General features: G+C 39.6%; 1 protein-coding gene and 1 pseudogene across 1 annotated transcript in view; one reads left to right on the top strand and one right to left on the bottom strand.

The window, feature by feature from the left end:
• LOC113064144 (pyruvate carboxylase, mitochondrial-like) overlaps positions 1 to 16,873 on the top strand; it is a 104,724-nt gene that overhangs the window by 66,597 nt on the left and 21,254 nt on the right. The gene's annotated exons all lie outside the window — the stretch shown is intronic.
• On the bottom strand, positions 6,129 to 14,889 carry LOC113064145 (leucine-rich repeat and fibronectin type-III domain-containing protein 4-like; annotated as a pseudogene).

Raw genomic sequence — 16,873 nt, forward strand, 5'->3', positions numbered from 1 at the left:
GAACCAGTATTTTTCCTTGAACATTTTCTCCTGTGGCAAGAGCGAGGTAAAATAATTTAGTAGAGCATGCAATATTATAAGGAAATCTTTTTTTCTTTTTTTTTATTTCACTCCTGTTCTTTCACTTTCCTTTCTTTTTGAACCTCAAACTCACTTGTCTCCGTGCAAGCTTTTAGCATTACTCAATTTCAGCAAAATGATTTTTTTTCTTTACCTCTGAAATGTTAAACTGTATTTTGGTCATTAATCTTAATAAGTTAATAATGTCTTAAGTTGTTGTTCTGTAAATATGATGCATTTAAATCATATATTCCTAGGCTTGTACAATTAGTGGTCTGCCATGGTCTTGGTCTATTAAAAAAAAAACTTAAATTCATGCTCTTTAACACAGTGGGTAGCTCTTGCATGTTGTGAATTGCTTTGTTGGCCATTGTGCAAAGCTTTAAATGCTGAGAACAGAATTCTGGACAGATGTTTAAAGAAACAGGCAGTTTCTTTTAGAAATAATCTCAATTAGAAACCGCAGAGCGTAGCAAGAGGCGAAACGTTTGGATCCAAGGCTACGTTCCTGGTTCGAACAGTTCTCTGTGATTAAATAAAAGCCTGAATGTTTCATTATGTTTTCTAGCGCTGTCCTGCTGGCTTATAAAGGCCCCTGCTGAGCAAGCCAAGCTTTATGTAGATCTAAAAGAAGTCGTCATGTTCGCTGAACATTTAGTTCTTTTAGCATCATCCTCCATTGGTTTGTCGTTTGCTTTTTGTCAGTTTTTTCAGTATTTCTTTCTATCTTGAATTTGCAGTGCCTCCTCTCTGTGAGGGCTGCTTTTATATGATACCAGGATATGTTCATCACTGTCAGGAAGTTGATCCGTGTCAAGAGCCTGGAGGCCGTATCGAATGAGGGTAGAAGCTGCGGAGAGTGAAAGACATTGTGAGAATAGGGGAGAGTGTGTCTGCATGAAGGCATCACAAGAAGACTGATGGAAGCTGACAAACATTAAGAACCCTAGAGAGAAGGAGGGTGTATGCAGTAAGAAAAAAAAAAACAGGAGAAGCTTTCTCGCTCTAAGTAAATACACGAAATTGAATGAGGACCAAACTCAAATACGCCATCCTATTCTCCCTGGAGAGTCCCAGTCATGAGTCTGACGTGCGTTTGTCCTTTCACAGTCATCATGACCTTTTCCCCTTCCATCACTGTAGAGTTGTACTTCTTTAGTACCAGGCACTTTCTATGAATATGGTACAAAATAAGGACCGTAAACTCTCAAAAACATGTTTTTGTCTTTGTCAACAAATTGTTAACATCAATAGTTCAAACTGAATGTCAGAGCAGCTGTTTCATTTTCTAATTGATTTCTTTGAAGTTTGCCATTTTTGCAGCCCTGTTACCAAAATCGGAGCTGTTTTTAAATGCGTTCCAAATGCCTTATTCGTGTAATTATCCTTATTAACTAGAAATATGCATGAAATAAACATCAAGCGTAAATGAAGCTGTTGCTAAATAGCAATTGGCTCGTCTGGGACCAAATGTTACTTCGTAGTTGTTGATGAACTTAATAGCACAGATTACCATAAGTTAAAGGAAAATAATAGTTTGATCATTTTATTTTTACAATTGGGTAACAGGCTCGAGCTGTTCATCTTGATGAATTGAGTCAGTCCCACAATTTGACGGGATTATTTACTACTTTACCACTTTTTACTGTCATGATGTAGAAAGGGTCCAGATTTGTGGGTGTAGCAATGTTAAAAAAAGTGTTGAAGGTGAAGAAATGGATCCATTAAATCTTTTTTTTTAATTTAATTCCATGAGATCTGTGAGAGCTCCTTTATACTCTGTTATTACTCTGCAGTCGAATGGTTCCAAAGCCAATGAGAGGAATTGATCTTTACCTACAGCATCACGTGACCCTCGTCTGTGCATCATGCCACCATAGACTCGATATCTAGCCTTACTTAGTTGAAGACAATAGTTTCATGATCACTGCAGCATTTATGATCACCAGAGGACTTGTGCAGCCAATCTCAATGTGTCTGTGTCAGTTTAAGCTTGTAGTTGATTGTGAGGCAGTGCAGTTGTCTAATAGATCGCAGGCCATGTGTCAGATTCTCTCATCATTACTGCTGAACAAGCCCTTCTTTAACAGCCTAGAGGTGTTCTCGTCAGAACCAGCCAGGTGCTTAAAGCTAGATGCTGCAGTTCTCCCACGAGGATGCTGTTTCTGGTATCAGGTTTTGGAAAGCAGGAACTTGGAAGTTTTGACACTTTTTCCTCAAAATTGCTGGTTATTATTGGTTCATCCTTGGAAACTGGGGCGGACAGGTGCACTGTGAAATATTTTTCAAATGGACTTTTAAACCAGGTCAAAACAATTTTGGCAGAAGAAAATCTAAATATTGTTGTCAGAATTATGCTTAAACTGCTGGCCAGCTGGGTAAAATAATATACACTACCGTTTAAAAGTTTATAAGATTATAATTTTTTTTTTTAAATAAATGAATACTAATTATTCAGCAAGGATGCCTTAAATTGATCAAATAATAGTAAAGTAATTTGTTACCAAAGCTATGTCTAAAGAATCCAGAATGCATGCTATTATTGATCACGAGAAAGCAAGACCAGTATATCAGCTAGATACAAAAGCAGAGGTGCTCGGTTGATGATGCCACATGCCCCAAGTTCTTATTAGACTAGCTCAGAGTATGTATTCAAGTGGATCTAAAAATCTGCGGCACGTTCAATCTCCCACAACTCCATCAAACATAAAGGAGGCGCTCACAGGAGAACAGAATCAAAGGTTGGTGAACAAAGAGTCTGTGTAAATAGAACACAGCACCTCACAACCTAAGAGATATTAGCTAATGCTTTTTCAAAGTCCTGGCTAGCGGCACTGGCAGCTGAGGCCTGTTATGAATGAGAAATCTTGCTACTGATGAAGAGAGAGTTACTAATAGTGAGAGTGAATGCACCCTGGGGGAACCCGGGAGGGCTGAGGGAGCTGACAGCTCCAACCTCCAACAGAAAAGCTCCTGTCAGACTCCCACACTCGCCTTGTCCCGATGGGAAGAGGGGTGGGCCTGGAAAAGATTGGGAAGGGAAGAAATGAAAGAGAGAGCAGGCAGGGGTTACTGGGTAATTTTTGCTGGCATGAGGGATAAGAGAAGGGGTGGTTGAAAAGTCACAGAGGTGGTGCTCTTCTGAAAGCTGTGTCTCTTACGTCCCCTTTTCTTCTCGCACTTCTCCGCCGTGCTTAAATTGAAGGAAAAGCAGGAATGACCTCTTGACCTACAGGCAGAGATAGCGGTGAATAGGTCAAAATGCACTCCTTTTGTGCTTAGGATTCTGAGAAAAGAGCCCAGACAGCAGGGGGAATCAGAGGAACACACTGTACTTTCGAGATTGAATCCTTTGTCTGTTTTATGCCGCAACTTGCCATGAGCTGGTCCTTATCCCCAGCATTATCAAACAACTTTGCAACCATTTTAATTCTGTACTTTTATGGAACAAATGATCGAGCATGTGTTTTTTCTTGCTTTGCTTTCATTTAGTCTTTAGTTTATTATTATTATTATTATTATTATTTTTTTTTTTTTTTTGTGCAGCATTTTGGGTGCAACCAATTTTTGCAGCTGAATCGCGAGAATGATTTTATTTGCATTTTATTTTTCAATTAAAGCTTTAGTTTTGTCTTCTTTCCTTTGGATGTGAGGTTTACTTGTTTTTGTCAAAATGAAATTACATCAGCAACCATTTTTTTCCCATAATGTGTCATTTTTTTCAAAACATTTTTATTTAGAGTCTTGCAATAAGACCGGTAAAGGCGAATGCTGTTATAAAAAATGTGGTTTTAAATGCATTGTAAGTCGCTTTATATAAAAATGCCTGCCAAATGAATAAATCGAACAAATCAATAAATTATAAGATGTCCCAATTAATAATGAACTGCATTTAAATTTTTGGGTGGACTATCCCTTTAAGAACTTAATCTGTATGAGGACTATATCTAACCCTCACGGTGAATACTTTAAATGTGAACCATCATGTGCTTTGTGGTGGAAGCCCATAGTACAATAAGTTTGACTCTCAAAGGACTGAAGTTGCTTAGGCAGCATTTGTTTTTGTGCATTACACTAGCTATCGCCTTGTCAAGACTCACAGGAGAGAGAGAGAGGGGCGGTAAAGCACAGTGGCTGCAGCTGCAGTGGAGTCATCACAGCCAGAGAGAGAACAGGCCAGCTCTGTCTGCATCACTGCTCCTGCATGCATGATCAGCTAACCACCTATGTGCCAATCAGTAGATTTTAATTGGGTAAAAGAGGGCAGAATGTTGCCTGTAGCAATCATAAGGAACCATCCCATCATCTCCTCCACCCTCCTTCTCCCCGTGCTCCCCACACTTGTCCTTCATGCAGTCTGAGTTTTGTGGTCTTCTTGGAGTGTGTAAAGACATTTATGCACTCTAGGGGTGCTTTGGAAATAAAAAGCATGCTGATGATTTTAGACATCACACTCTGACAACAAAAGCACCCGTACAAATGAGACCATGTGATTAGTACATGCTATTCCTGACTGGAACAAACATCTGTGGCCATGATTTTCTCTGGTAGTTGTTGCAGTCTTTGCAGTCAATTTTTCCCTATGATTATGATTTCTTTTTTCAGTTTTTCTTGAGGGAGGACCTCAGCATAATGTGTGTAGCTCTGTTCCAAACTCTAGTGAGCTTCTATATTTATAGACCCTACTGGAAAAACCCATTTAAAGCAGCCCTAAGCTGGTCTTAGCTGGTCAGGGTGGTAGAACAGCTGGTCACCCAGCTAAACCTTATCTTGGGCCAGGCTGGGAAACATGCAAAACCAGTGGTTCCCAACTAATTCTGCTTCAGGAGCCAGATTTAACATTTGGCTCAAGTAAAGTACTAAAATTATTTATCAATGATTTTGAAAGAAGTGTCTTATGCTCGCCAAGGCTGGATTTATCAGAAATACAGTAAAAAATCAGTGTAAAATTATTCAAATTTAAAATAATTGTTTTCTATTTTAATATATTTTCAAATGTAATTTATTCCTGTGATGGCCAGAATAGTAAGGTTCTTATCTTCAGTGTAAAAAACAGTTTTTTTTGCTTTAATATATTTGTGGAAACTGTAATAGATATTTTCAGGATTCTTTGATGAATAGAAACAGTGTTTATTTGAAATAATAATATTTATAACACCATAAATGCCTTGCCTGTCTTTTTTTTTTTTATCTATCTTAGCTAACATTTAAATGGTAGTGCACAGTTTCCACACAAAAAAATTACGCAACATAACGGTTTTCAACATTGATGATAAAAAGAAATGTTTCTTGACACCAAATCAGTATATATGAAGGATTTCTGAAGGATCATGTGACACTGGAGTAATGGCAGCTAAAAAATCAGCTCTGCCATTACAGTAAATTAAAGTAATAATAAATAAAACATTTTAAGTTGTAATAACATTTTACATGACTGTTTTTACTGTATATTTTGTCAAGTAAATGCATCTTTAGTAAGCACTCTTCAGTATTCCGCACACTAGGTTTTAGAAAAGAGCATGTATATATATAAAAAAAAAAAAAGTACGCATGTAATTTATTTCTCCATATAATGTCTTGGCTACAACCTGAGCTTCAAAGACCATTTTGCAATGCACATTGTAACAAAGCGCTCAGCGTTATACACCGTCAAGGCAGAAAGGAAACCTCCAACTGCGCACATGTCCTCTTTTTTTTCTGGTCCAAACCTTCACCCCACCTTTTCCCTTTCATCTCCGTCCTGTTTTCCTCCTCCTCTTTTGTCAGCTGTTATATAAAGTGGTCTTGATGAAGAAACATAACTGGAAATAACAAGCTTCATCTTGAAGCCTTCGCTCACAATAACATGTTACTTATTTTGTGGTCTTGCGGATTAACAGACCTTGTTGTTGCTTATTATCTTCAATTAAATCTCCAGTTAAGTTAGCAGAGCTAGAATTAGTACATTAGAGACATTTATGATGATTATACTATCTGATATTTTAATCAGGTATTTTTTTTGGGATGTGTGCTGCGTGGCCAGTCAACTGCGGTGCTCTTTTTTTTTTTTTTTTTTTTTTTTTTTTTTTAAAGCATTATGTGCCATATGGCTTTTTATTCCAGCTTCTCTTAAGTATGGAGCTATCAGATTGATCTCAATTAGAGCATCATTACAGCTTCATTCCACAATACACAATATAATTTTTACAGAACAGCTTTTTATTCTTTTTATGACTCTGTAAAAAGGCTGATCAGACAAGAACAATTATGACAATTCAGATCACTTTTCAATGACATTTGAACAAATGGTTCCCCCATTTTAAACACCAGTGTGTTGAAGTGTTCTGTGAGTCCCTCCATCTTTACAATTAATAGAAAAACATATCCACCAAAAAAAAAAAAAAAAAAACCTTTACAGAATATTTATATACTTTCCCTCAGTAGAGGACCCAGTCATGTTGTGCTTTTTCGCAGCAGTGAATTTCAACAAATAATGCATTCCCCTTTTGGGGTTTGAATTTTTTATTTATTTATTGTTATTATTTTTTGTGTTGTATTTACCCCTTTCAGCACCTCATTAACATTCGAGTAGTGTTTCTTCTGCAAAAATAGCGGCTGATTTATTCAATCATTTATTAATTGGTTAATTAATCTTGTTGAAACAGACACTTTAGGTTATAATCCTCCATGCCTTGGGCCTGCCGTAAAAAAACAAGCCTTGTCATTCTTTGTCTTCACGAAATAATGGCGGTCATCAAATAATAGCCAATCCTTTGTGTCAGGAGCATTACTTCTCATCAATCCTGCCCTCCCCTGATAATTTGTTTTCTTATCATTTTTATAGTTCTTTCGTTACCTAGTTTGTTAGGATTGGCCTTTCCTAGATGTCACTTCCCCCTCTGCCTGCGGATTCTTTCTTTCACTGTCTACACCACGCTTTCCTCTAGGTCTCTTGGATTGAAGGTCATGCTACTGTTTGAAGTTGAGTTGGAGTTGGAATTGGAGGAGTTGCTAGAAGCAAAGGCATGTAGGTTGTTCTGTGTTAGGCCGTGGCCGTACTGGTCGCTGCTACCCTTGCTGGACGTGCTGGTGGAGGCACAGTGGACAAGCATGCCGTGTAGAGACTGGCTACGTCGGGGCCAGATAACGCTCAGTCGCTTAGCGTAGCTGTAACATGTGGCGGTGGTGATTTCACCCACATCAAAAGAGCAGCTACGCTTGGATTTGAGTGCTTGTTTCAACTCTGAGCCTCCTTCCCTTTCGTCATCTCCATCTTTTGTCGGTGCAAGCGAGTCCAAGACGTGTCTGTCCATGTCTCTGTCTTTCTCCAGAGACTTGCGTAACTTGAGCCTACCTGCTCGATTTTGTGTCGGCGTTGGCAGTGTGTTACTTGGGGAGTAATAGAGTGTCAATCTCTCACTTTCTGGTGTGAGAGGAGTAAAACATTTCTCCCTCACTGCCCGCTCACCCCTATTGCGTGTGCCATGGTGTGGCTCCGGGCTCTGTTTAGGCTTTGGGAGAGAGCTGGGCTTGTGTTTGTCTTTTGTTCTTTTGGCCAAGAGTCCATTTGGCAATGTCACCATCATCGTACTGTTGTTTCCGTTCGTTTGGGCATAAACATCCACCCCTTTGGCTGGAAAGAGCTTGCCTGGCCTATTGGCATCGTCCCGACACTCTCCACAGACGCGATGGCGCACCATCATGGCCACAGTGAAGACCAGAAGGGTTACTACCACCACGCCTCCCACCATCACGGTCAACGTGCCGCCCAGGAAGTGAGCGTGCAGAGAACGACATTCTGGATAATCCTCTTTAGTGCTGAACTGGATGCAGCCCAACACCTTTGTAGTAGCCAAGGAGGAGATGCCATCATCGAATATGGCCAAGACGCACAGGCTATAGTCTGCTCCTGACACCAAGTTTTTCAGCAGGAAACTATTACTGGTTGGAGGCAGAATTCTGACACCAAATAGAAAAAGAAAAGACATTTTATGAGAAATTAAACATTATGTCAATGACTAATCCAGCCAGAAATACATCAAGCACAACAAGGTGAGATTTAGAAGCTCAGTTTTGTAGTGAAAATTGCTTAAATCAATACCCTGCTATGAAGGGGGATCTAGAAATGAGAAAATTAAGAATAAACTGTAGATGTTGTAGATGTGGCAATGAGGCATTTTTACATTAAAGCTAAGATGGTTCTGACATGCTTCTTGCCTGAAGGACTCCTGCCCACACTAGTCTTTACAATCTGCCATCTCTGGCAGAAACTGTGTCTGTACAGTGCTCTTTAATATACTTCATTGACTGTGTCCAGTGCATTTGCTTTGGCAGCTTGGTATGTATGTCAGTAATGAAAATGCTTTGGAAGGCTACACCTGATTCAAGGCCTTTAATTCACTTTACTTTGAAAGGTAATTGGCAGTTACAGCAGAAGGACCTTGAACAATTTTTAATCTCCGTTGCTTTAGTTTCAATAAGCTGTTTGCCTCCTTTTCAGATTCAAGAATCTTTCATTCAGATTTGTCAATTTCATTAATTTATTCTTCACTAAACTGTGTCTTTCCTTGAGTATCCACCTCAGTAAAAAGAACTGTAGTGTTATTGAATAAATGCTACACTGTAAGGAATCCAAGACATTTGAATTCACATTCATGTAGACTTCTCCTGTTTTTGAGCTCTGTGTGTCACTGCATGTAAATGAGGCATTTGCATACTTATCTGCATATTAAATTTCAAAATCTTATGGATGATTTGAATTACAAGCCTTACAGGAAACTTGTCTTAATGATCTGATGTTAATGAAGCCTTAGATGTTTCTCTATGAATTGTGTTGGCCAGTGATTTTGAAAATTATGCAAAATTCTCCTATTAATTTCATAGGATGGTTTGCATTTTTAGACCAGTTCAGATCTCTACATGCCCGTGGCAGGAATTGGAAACACTGGATATAACTTTGCATGTTGACACACATAGCGTAGTGCATTACTTTCTGCAACTATGAGTTTTGCCTATATTTAAATTTTTTAAACTGAGAAACAAAATTGTTTTCTGTGGTTATTGACATTTTGCTGCAAGTACTATCAATAGAGTTTAACTTGCATTGAATGTGGAGCATTCTCTTTAATGTGCAAAAATATCTAGGAAAAACTTTATCTATTTAGCAGTGCACTCAAGATGGCCAGTCAATGTGCATTAATGTCTGTCTTTTGGCCTAGAGTAGCTTACTGTGTTTATTCTTACAGTTTTCTTCTTGTTGATTGGAATAGCTGTAGTAACAGGTCTGTTATGAAGATGCCTGGCCTCCTACTCATCCGTTTCTCTGCCTGCCATCACTCAGCAACTGCTAATACTTTTATACTTCTACTATATATATATATATTCTCTCCTTGTCATCCAAACATGCCCCTCACCTTCACCATTTATTATTTATCCCAATCCCTGGAAATACCACTGCTCCTTCCTTTTCATAAGCCACTCAAGATGTGTTCTTACATTGTGCAGTGAATATTTTGCAGCTCCCAGTTATTGAGTCTAAAGTACTGAAGAGCTCTAGTAAGGTTGTAAAGGAAAAGTTAATGAGAAAGAAGAGTAAGATAGATCAAATCTTAAAATAAAAAGGCTACCATGGAGGAATTTCTTTTTTCATGTCAGTACTAGGAATATTGTAATGCAAGCAGTGTTGTTTGTGCATCAATATAATGCTGCACCATATTCAAAAAGTATCAGTATTCACAAGTAGTTGAACTACTCAGATGATGTACTGCATCTGCTGAAATTCTGAAGCTGAAGTGTGCAAACAGTGGACATTTCACTATCCCACGAGAGAACAGACGCTGAAGAACTATTAGACTTTAGATGATATAAAGTCAAAGTCGTTAAAATGTCAGAAAGCTGTCAGCCAGGTGGCTTATTTTAGTTTAAGTACTTTTGGTACAGAGAAAGTTTCTTCTCATTTAAATGGTCAGAAATGTATAAATAAACATGTAATATACACAGAAATGTATTTATACTACAAAGCTGAATGCCAGAAGAACATCAGATGTTGAAAAGTTCTTCACAGAATTTAGAACATCATATAAAAGTATGGGAATTTATACAGACTACTACTGACTTCTCCAGTCTGTCTAAGAAGAGTCAATGTAAGCAACTCCCTTGTGAGATGCCCCATGTCTCTGTCCCCTTTCTCTCTCCATTTAGATCCATTTCACTCTTCCAGATTCATTGTGACACCATCTTCAAATGTGTAGGTTTTGCACCTTTTAAAGGGTCCATCCTGTTTTCCCCAGAGTCAGGATGTCCTCTCACTCCACTGCTCTGCTTTCTTTACCCCTCCCTGGCTATAAATAGATCCCTGTATGTCTTTTAGCCTCATGGCTCAACTAGAATCTTCCTTCCACTTTGTGCTGTGTTTGTTTCCTTTGGCCTTATCCTTCCATCAATATCTGGAGCCTATAATCCATGAACATGAGCACCAAGGATGTTAACATGCTTTCACTGGAAACGCATGAAAACCAAACACTAAAAACCAACACATCATAGTCTCCTTTTTTGTTTTGTCAAAAGTGCTTCCGTAATATAGAAATAAGATTCCCTTACCTGTAAACAAGTGCGTCATCAGCTGTGCTGTTGTACTGGATCTGATACATCCACACCAAAAAAGGTGTTGAAGATCGACCCATTTTCCAGCGAATCTGAGCTGTATTGGATGTCACACCTAGAACTCCTACCAAGGTTTCCGCTCCTCCATTACTGCTTCCACTTCCTCTTTCTCCAGTATCTACTTTGCCTCCAGTCACATTCCGTACGGTCACCACACCAGTCCCTGCTCCTTCAACCCCTCCACGGCCACTACTAATATCGGAGGATCCAGGGTCTCTGTGGTTGATAAGAGTTATCGTACCATTCCCTCTATGAGGAAGAGGGATGATCTTCAAGTCTACCAGAGCTGTGGATTCCCCTGCAGCATTGATGGCAATGCATGTATAGGTGCCATCATCTCTGGCACGGGTCACCAAAAAGTCCAGTGTGCCATTGTAGTGTGAGTGAATACGACTGGAGTTGGCAACAATACGGTCATCTGGTGACACCCAATGAATGACTGGCTCAGGGTCACCAATGGCTCTACATTTAAGTGTGGCTCGTTGGCCCTCCAACACCCAAAGCTTATTGGTATTACGGGTGATCAGTGGAGGCTCACATGTGAACTCTTCCTCTGGGATGGACCAGAAATAGCGACCAGCCAGATGAACAGGTGTGGCACATGTCTCCATGTCGTCTTCCCGAATCAGTCGTCGTAGCCACAAAAGCTCACAGTTGCAGTGCAGGGGATTTCCTCCAAAGTTAAGGCTGGTGATGGAATTATACGGTGTTGGACTGACCACACCAATTTGGGATCTGGAAAACAGTGGATCAGGGGGAAGAGTCTGCAGTCTGTTTGAGGTCATATCCAGTCGGGACAGTTTGTAGAGCTCACTGAAAGAACCCTCAGCAATCTGGTCTATTAGATTGTGATCTAGATTTAAGGTGTGCAGGCTAGCCATATTCTGAATGGATTCCCAAGGAACTCTACGAAGGTTGTTGTAGGAAAGGTCCAGATCCTCCAGCGTTAGTAGGAAGTCATCAAAAGCATCCACTGAAACATCTGTGAGCTGATTGTTGTTGATGATGAGATGCTGAAGGTTAATAAGACCTGTCAGATCTTGAGGTCCCACCACTGTGAGACGATTGGTGTCCAGGTGAAGTGAACGCAGACTCTCCAGATCAGCAAAGGCCAGTGGTTTCAGAGCATGTATGGTGTTGCGTGACAATGTTAGTTCAACTAGTCCTGTCATATTGGCAAAGTCGGCACCTCCCACTTCCAGGATGTAATTGTCAGCAAGACGCAGCTCCACAGTGCGGCCGATCAATGTTTGGTGGCACGAAAAGCAGACCTTTATTAACACACAATGTGCTCAGAGACTCTGATAAGTTTCGACACACACAATGGATGGGGCAGATGGACACCATGCCCCATGTCTCTCCTGCCGACACACCTTGTCCGCTTCGCAGCAATATGAAGCCAAGGAGACCCAGCCAGAAAATTGTTGATTGTGGAACTGGACAGTGTTGGACACTTATTGTGCTGACGGGGATAGATGAAGCGGGATATCTCCTTGATTGGATCCATTTCGAGCTCTCCTGTTCGTGCAACAGATTGGTTCCTCTGGATGGACTCCCTGGTTCTATGCGTGGCATGGTAACCAGGTTGTCCACAGACCTGTGTAAAGAGAGCAGACATTAGTGGCTTCAACTCATAACTTCTTAAGAATTTGGAAAAGTTGATCCCTATCTCGCTCAGTCCCAAGCCCGCTTGTTCATTCACGAAGCTCCTACACAAATGCTGTTATTCATTAATTGCTACTAAGTCTTGGTGTTATGCCTAGTCATTCATACAGTATAAGATAATCGTGAGCTAATCTACCAGTGTCCATTGCTTCAGATTAATGGTCTACCTGGAATCCTTTGTCAGGTGTTTAGATTTCAAGGCATTTATCATGTATCTAGCAAGTGCAGCAAGATCCTTAAACTTTTCCCCTGGTTTGTGGGTGAAAAAGAGACTCGATTTGGCTGCCAGGGACAAGCACCAAGATGATCAGTCACATTCTAAGTGATGAATGCCTTGGCTGTCTTCTCATCGCAGATGTGAGATTATGTGGCTGTTGTTGTGGCTGTGTGTGCAGACAAAGTGTATCTATTTACCCAAGTCTTATGTCCTTCTGTTTGTTCTCCTCCCTGCTGCTGCCTGCTCTTCTACAGGGGTCTGATTACTCCATTAACCTGATACATAACTGTCTCTGTGTGTCTGGTTTGTCGCACATACTGTATTGACAGACATGCTCCAACCAACTAGTGCAAGGACAGTAGGAAAAGACACAAGCTGCAATGAGTGTACAAATGAAGTTTAATTGATTTCACAAGATGAAAACCCTTGTGATGTGTAATTAACAACTGTCCCTAAACATTTGCAAATGCTTGACTTGGTTTAATTAGTCCATCAGTGGCCATTAGTAAAGTGTTATGCTGATGCTTCTATTTGTTGTTTACATGATATTGGCCTGTTAATTTCAGTCTTACGTAATGGCTCCAGTGTCACACTCGCAAAGCAGTTTTTAAAACAAGTGTGTGTATGCAAGTGAGAAAGGGAGAGATAAGATGGGGCATTGTAGAGAGTAGAGTTATATCCTATAAATAACCATGTGCAATTGGCTCAAAGCTGTATGTGTGCAAATTTGCAATAAAGAATCAATACCAAGTGGATTTCATATTCATTGTGCTGAATCTGGAATTATATACACTGTAAATATTCTGCAAACATTTGACAAACCTCATGAGCGTCTACCTGCCAGCAGTAGGATATTTTATGCATGGAAGGGAAAGGAGAAAAGTAATTTTTCATACCTGCTTGTGTCTGTTTCATCAAGATTTAAAATGGTTTCCAATCCTTTCAGTTCTTTTATTGACAAACTGCCCAGCTAGTCCCATCATTGCTTCAGAATAAAATCCAGAGTGAAACACTGTGGAAATATTCAGGTGGGCTGAGGGTCGATTTGTTCCTCATAGTTAATTGATCTGTGTGGTCAAATTGATGACTTACTGACAGTCACATCCTCAGTGCCTAGTCGTTCTTTTCCTCGCCATGAGTCACTGCCCCGTTTCCATAATCCTCAGTGAACCTCAATTAAATGGAACTGGGTATGTCTGGATTGTTTTTTCCACCTTGATTTTCATTAGGAAATTCATCCAAAATTCTCCTTTATTTCACAGCATTAGTCAAAATCCAGTGAAAGCTTGTTTTATTCAAATCTTCTTTTATTTGCAGAGACTCTTTCAGTAGCAAGTGGCTTCCAATCCATGCTTGTACTCAGAGTGAACTGCTGAAAGAAACAAAAATCCCTCTTAATAAATATTTAACTAATATTAAAAGCTCACATTCCTTTTTTTATAGTCAGTCTCTCATTTCTCTTACATAGACCTTTAGCCCAGATGCCACATCTTAAAGTGGAAAGCTTGTTGTGTATTTTTCATGTCTGTTTGCTGATGTCAGCGTCTTAGACTATTGAGGACCCTAAATTAATTGATTCTTCCTGTAAATTGGTGCATTAAAGCAAATAATCCAATTAGACCTGCTTTCAAGCAGACCCTGTGGGTCTGACTGAGCCAAATATATGTGTGTGTGTGTGTGTGTGCGTGCGTGTGCACACTCTTGTCTAGATGGACTTGAAGTCTATACACTCATTTTTACTGCATGATTCCCACCTTATTGTTTTCCTCCTCATTTAATCCACCCTGAACTGTTGTAGTCTTTATATTCTGTCTTAACTATCTCCTTGTCTCCACTAATCCTCAACCTCTCCTTAAACCTATAGGGTGAAGGCAAACATATTACCAACCTTTTTTATTTCCAAATTCCTGCTTCTGTCCATCCAAGAGAACTGCTGCCCTCTCCAGGGGTCCCTTTCCCTCTACATCCTCTCAGGTTCCTCAAGGAGGGATTTTGGGTAGCATCCTCACCCCTCGTTTTCTCTCCCCACAGCTTTTTTGTTTTTACTTTTCCAAACGGTCCAGGGAAATCCTGCCTTCAAAGTAGGAAACCATCACCTATAGGCAGGAAGAATCTTCATATAACCGTGCGGTTGAATCCCCACTGATGTCGCTTATTGCCTTCAATCAATGCCTCGTTTTTTGCCTTTCCGTTCCTGCTCTGTATTCTTGAACTGCGTGAGTCTGTGATTTGTTGGTTCTGATGCAGAGAGCAAGTCGATGTGAGCGCAAGCGTTTGCGACTGCAATGTGTCTGCTACAGCAAGGGCAGAGTGAGCAGGAGGGAGGGAAGAGAAAACAAGAGGGAGGGGGGCGGGTGGCAGATCCTAAAGCAGTCTTGGCTCTCTGTATGAGTGGGGAGATGAAATGCAAGGGTAAAAATGGCATATTGAGAGTTCATTGGGTGACCTGGGGTGTGAGGTTGGATCTGGAGAGGAATTGCCCAAAGCTTTGTCCCTCTGACAGTACATTTTTAACAGCAGAGCACCATCGGAAAGCAGACACACTAAGAACTTTTGTTACCAATTTTCCCATAGAGCTGATTTTCACCACCTGTAAATGGCAATTCATTATATATCTGTAAAAATTGATAACAGCAGCTGATTTTGAGAACTGTTTTTAGAGGTGCATGAGTTATTGGAGGTGTGCAACAATGGCATTCTGATGCCCTTGAGAGGACATGACATGGGTCCACTCCCATCCATAAAATACCATCATTGACTGTATACCAAAATACCATCATTTTTGCTTTTTAAGTGAAAAAAAAACAACAACAACTGACACCAATTGAAACAATTGAAATTAGTTAAAAATTTAAAAATGAAATGCATATATGCATGAACTTTTAAATAACAAGGAAAACAGTAACACCTTTAACACTAATGTTCAATTTGTTAACATGAATGTATTTCAGTAGGTTTTCTGAACTAATGATTTTTATTCTTAAGTTGAAAACATGCTATGTGCTACTGTATGTTGTTAATAGGTTAATATTCATAATGCATAACTAATGTTAACTTGAAATGTCAAAATGTGTTAGTATAATAGTTTTTGGTCTGTTAGAATTTTTAAAAGATGTTTTTCAAGGTCTCATGCTCACCAAGGTTGGATTTATTTGATTAAAAAACACATAAAAAAAACAGTAATACAGGGAAATATTCATACAATTAAAAAACAATAATGATAATTTTATAATATATTTTAAAATGTAATTTATTCATAATGGCAAAGCTGAATTTTACTGAAAGACTAAATTACTCCAGGCTTTAGTGTCACATAATCTTTCGGTAATCATTATATGCTGCTTTTGTTCTCAAGAAACAGTTCAAACCATTGAAAACAGATGTGCTGCTTAAAGAAAGGATTCTTTGATGAAAAGAAAAAGTTCAAAAGTACAGCATTTATTCAAAGTAGAAATCTTTTGTAACATTACAAATGTCTTTACTGACATTTTTGATCATACATTTCTGCCAAAAAACAACCAATTAATGCTGAAAATGAATTGCTCATTGTACCTATTGGTTAAATAAAGTTAACAAATTGAATCTTGTTGTAAAGTGTTAGCCTAAAAACAATGTCTTGGTCCAGTGGTTCTTCTTGCTGTTGATCCAGGCGGTCACGGGTTCAAATCTAAATCATGAGAGAGCTGCTCTTATAAGCTGAGCTGTATAATCATCTCATGAGTGTGAGGCTAATACAGCTTTACATGGCCAGTAAAGTTGAGAAGTAGAGAAGAAGCCAAAAATGTTCAGGCCAAGTTACACTTTCCCTTCGTTTCTCATGTTCTATCTCTTATTCCCATAATCTTTTTCTGGGCTCTGTGATTTTTAGGTGAGCATGAGTCACTCAGTCTTTATGCAGGTCTATATATAGAGGCCTAACTGCATGGAAGCACAGCTAAGCGGACGACACACAGCATTGCCAACAGCCTGCTGTAGCCCAGCTCCACACACTTGGAGCATGTAACCGATGGGCTCAGAGACCTCGCTAAACCTCGCTGCAGCTGACGTAGCAGACTCTAGATTTAGCAAGAGAGCCAAAATCTTGGGTTCAGTTAAGTCATGTTTCCGAAAATGACAAGTCATGAATAAAACATTTAAGTACCATGAGACAAATATGAATGATTCATGTGTGTGTGTGTACATTGTGCCTGCATAAAGAAAGAGACTGCATCTGCTGGATCCAAGCCACAACTAATTGCTGTGAAAGAGTGATTTCCAAGCAGGGGTATGCAGGGGTTCTTGAACTTGTAG

The sequence above is a fragment of the Carassius auratus genome, chromosome 46, assembly GCF_003368295.1.
Source record: "Carassius auratus strain Wakin chromosome 46, ASM336829v1, whole genome shotgun sequence".
Lineage (NCBI taxonomy): Eukaryota > Metazoa > Chordata > Actinopteri > Cypriniformes > Cyprinidae > Carassius > Carassius auratus.